Here is a 4,837-nt window from a genome sequence, read left to right as displayed (position 1 = left end):
GTTAATTGGCTTATTTATCTTTTCTTTCTCCTTGCCTTGGTTTTGTGTCTTGATCTGTTTGCCATGCATCATGGCTTTAGGGATTGCAGTGCCGATCAGTTGTTCCATCACATTGATCCAGACTGAATTGTCTGAACAACTATTGGATGGATTATTATAAAATCTCTAGACATGTATGGTCCCCAAAAAATGAACAATAAATACTGTGGTGTTCTGCCAGAATATTCCTTTTGTGTCACCATGAGGCAAACGTTTTAATTTATCTTGTTAAATATACCCAACAATAGATAAATTAGCATTATTGTTCATAAAATAATTGTAACTTTTTATCCAAGCACACAATATGTAAGCGCTTTGTAACTTTGTTTTGAAAAGTGCAAATCAAATAATTATTACTATCTCCTGTCTGTATAATCTGTCAAATACTTTGATTCATAGTAAACATTATATTTGCTGTACATCCTTTAGCTCCAAACACCACCATATAGCCTCACTGAGCAAGAAGCATGCCAGAGCAAGAAGCATTTACAGCATTTTTATAGGGACCCCCCCATGATATCCTTTTTTCGTTTTATGAGACTTTGTGTAAGGGGATATACAAGAAATGTACCTCAATGTGTTATTGTACTTTAATATATTTAGTAGGGCTGTCAAATTAACGCGTTAATTTCGATTAATTAATCACAGAAAAATTAACGCGATTAAAAAAACTAACGCAGATTAATCGCACTTCTATAATGCCCTTTGACCCGGTGCAAAAGTGGTGCGGAGCTGCACCATGGACATATGAGCTGCACCTGTAGCGACTTGAGGGCTCTATGGACGGTTTATGCGATGCTTCGGGCAAATAAGCATGAAGGTAGGAAGACATCTTACTTTATTCTCCGCAGTGTCCGTGCATTATTGATTTAGTGGGTGCAACAATGTAGGCTAGGTTCAAAACAGTAGGCCTATCTCTCAATCTTATTTTGTTTGCTAGCTGTCTCGCATTTAAACGGACACCCGCCCCATGTGTGTTTGTGTGTGTGTCAATATTTTTGCCTATGAGTACGAAAATGGTGAATGAATCGGCATAGGCTATGCCGATTCATCGGTGGCAGTGCAGCGCTGTCTGTTGTGGGAGCTGGAAAGTCGTAATTTAGTCTGCTTGTTTTTTTGAGAAAATTTGGTGCTAGTTCATGTATAAAGCTGGCTGAGGGGAGGAGACAGAAGTTGCGAGAGACGGAGAGAGAGAGAGAGAGAGAAACAAACTGTAGTATATAAACAGGTATACATGGTATAAGTGTCATAAAAGCATGCGATTAATTTAGATTAATCACAGAGCCTGTAATTAATTTGATGAATTTTTTTAATCGCTTGACAGCCCTAATATTTAGATGAAAAGTAGTATCAAGAAGTATTGGGTATATAATATCGGGTGAAATACACCCTACGTTAGTGATAGTGTTACAATATGTAGCGTGCGTATTCTAGGTTTAAGGACCCGGTTCTGCTTTATTCAAAATCCGAAAATCAATAGCTTTCAAGTTAATCGTGTAATTTAAAAATCGAACCACTTCAGCGTCATATCTTATCGCTGGTCCGCATCAAAGACTGTAGGCCTATATATACAAGTGTTGTACATTCGACTGTTTTGGGTTAAAACAAATCTTTAAACTCTAGTCCAAAAACGGCACCGTTTGCATCAACAGACATTGAAAGCAGCGAAGGTAAGCACACAACCGGACTGTAACAAGTCCTGTCAGTTAAAAACAGTTATCCAGTTTTTAAAATCCATGTTAAAATTGGCAGGATAAGAGCTAGTTAGCTTAAAAAAAAGTTCATCATGACTTGTTCAAATGTACCAGAATTTTTTTTTTTTTAGTTTTTGTCAAGAAACTTGAATCATACAGTTTTGGTAAAATTATTACCAAAGATGGACATCTTATCTTGAGCTCTGATCATCAAGTGAACTTGGTGATATGGACCCTCGGAGGGCTGAATAATCGAGTACCATAGTCACTCCGAGGTGGATATCACCCACAGTGCATTGCAGTTTGTCTTCTTCTTCTTCTTCTTCTTCTTTTATTTTCCGGTAGACTGTATGCTTTTAGGGACATCGCGGCCACCCACAGGACAAATATATAGTCTAGCCTAATATATTCCAAAACGCCTCAATTTGCCTATCCAATTTCCATAGGAACAATCCAGTGAATGTATTGCAGTTTACACATTGCTGCTATAACACAGATGGCTGCCAATTATAGGACTATTTAAAACAAATGTTTTTGGTTGAAACTAACAGAAATAAGAAAATACGTCGGAGCAAACAATTTACATGTGTAAGTAGCCTAACATGTAATTGATAATCTGAGTTACCATGTCGAAATGCAATGTTTGTTATGCTATGGAAATGGCTTTCTGCAATATAGGCTACCTTAGCAGAATGTTATAATTCTTTATTATTTGCATTCAGAACCACCTATGTAACTGACGGTCCATTGCGAGTACAAGGGCAAGTGGGTTCCATTTAAATCCCCTGCTCCTCCCCCGCCCACTCTCCCTCCGTGCTCCAAGTTCCCTCCGTGCAACGTATGCTGGTACGTCATACCAAAGGCTGACGGCCCCCACACACATCCTACCACCACATCTACTGCGCGTCTACCTCGCGTCTGCGTCTGACTTTTTGTCACTGACCGTGTAATCAACCTAGAGCGGGCACACATCCAACCTCAGACGCACTGCTGATGCACGTCGGAGGCACGTCTGCAGCGACGCTCCCCTTTACCTCAGGAGGCTCGCCTATTTTTTCCTGAGAGCCGCGCGTCTCTCTCGGGTCTCTGTGCTTTAACTGATAGAGAAATACTCTGTTGACAGTCATACCAGCAGCATTCACTGTAGTTACACAATTTCCCGGTGTTTCTTTCAAAATAAAACATCCCTCAGTCGTATACGCAAATAATCCATTTATTTCACGATTTAATTGTGCAATCGGCTGTTGGCGCAACTGGTCTATCTATTTCCTCTTGAGTGCTTTTATTATGAAGGGGCAGAACGTAAGTGTCAGCCGTGTAAATGTGTCTGACTAAAAGTTCGATGTTGTGAGCGCTAGAATAAAGTGCAGTTCAGTGAATGGAGTTCCCGTATCTTTATTTCTACAATGACAAAGTAGGACACATTATACACCCTCGGTTACAATGTGAACGAGAATAATCAAAGGGAAACAACAGAGAAAGACAGTGATTTTGAAGCAACGCTGCAGCAGCAGCAGCAGTAGTAGCAGCAGTTGAGACGTTCCATGTGTGTCCGAGAAAAGTCCGAGAGACGCAGCAGTAAGGTAAGGCGACGCGCTCCAGAGGTAGACGCAGGATGTGTGTGGAGGCCTTGAGGGTAAATGAACGAGGGGAAGTGCAACTACTAATGGAATGCAGCTCAACTTTTACTAAGGAGTGGGAGGAACTCCAAGCTAAGATAAGAGGGCGGGGTTGACCCTGTTGCTATGGATGATGTCATGTTCATACCTTCTATGCCCACAGTGATTGGTTGAGAGGGAATGAGAGCTAAGAGTGAATTTATGATATAAACACTGGGAGATACACACGTTGTGTCGCTTTATTAAAGAGGAAGTCAGTGATATATTTATGTTAATATACATGTTAAATCGCTCTATATTCATACAGTGATCACTTAAATAGTTTGCACACTTCATAACACAGATCTCTCAGTCACCTGCTCTGCATGTAATCAGCAGATAAACTTTTCTCAACCTGATATCCAATCAGTAGAGAGAACACTACAAACTGTGCACACACAGAGAGCTAAAGAGGGGTGAAAGTGTATGCGCCTTCGATGGCGGAGCAGGTAAAAATCCTTCCCATTGTCTCTTTTGATGGTTTTTATCAAGATTTATCGCATTACGGATCTGGGGCCGTATTCACAAAACATTTTATCTTAGCGCTAAGAGTACTCCTAAGGAGCACTAAAAGTTCTTAGTAAGGAGTAATTTCTTAAAACCTATTCACAAAGCTGATAAGACCAACTTTTACTAAGGAATGGGAGGGACTCCTTAGCTAAGACTAGAGGGTGTGGTTGACCCTGTTGCTATGGATGACGTCATGTTTATACCTTCTATGCCCACAGTGATTGGAGAGGGAATGAGAGCTAAGAGTGAATTTATGATAGAAACACTGTGGGAGATATCCATATCGTGTCGCTGTATTAAAGTAAAGAGTTTTTATATACAATTAATGTCAAGTGACACTGATTTAACATGAAACCAAGACACTGCAGGGTTTCCCACACATTCGTTCACAATTAACTTACAAAAGCGCCACATAGGTCTATTAATTTAAAATTTTACAATGATTTGAATCAGAAAAAATATCCTCATTGAACAGCTGCACGCCATGCACTCTCACTGTATTTCTCTCAACGGCGACTATGCAGCAATAGTCAGACAGCGACAAACCAGAAAATTCACAATTTAGAAACAACAGCCGGTGAAATCGTAAAGTGCATGCGGAAGGAAAAAGGCGAGACGTGCAACTATACAGTAGCGGACCTGTGGAACGGAGGAGATGCTGCGAAGCGCCACATATAGGCCTACTCTAGTAACAAATTAAACCCAAACGTGACACCAACAGTAACTTTCAGTGCATCGTAAACCCAAAGCAACTGCAGGAAAATAAACTTAATAAATATTTTTTTATATAAATGTAATAAATATAAATGTGTCTATACTTTCTAAATATAGCTTTACTAAGATCATTGACCCCTCACAGTTATTAAGGTACCTTTTATAAAGCTCACTAGGATTAAATCTCTCCAAAACACCATCAAAAGTGTAGTGGAACAAGAG

This window comes from Ammodytes marinus (assembly GCF_949987685.1).
Source record: "Ammodytes marinus genome assembly, chromosome: 8".
NCBI lineage: Eukaryota > Metazoa > Chordata > Actinopteri > Uranoscopiformes > Ammodytidae > Ammodytes > Ammodytes marinus.
The sequence above is the reverse complement of the archived record's forward strand: the minus strand, read 5'-3'. Positions refer to the sequence as shown.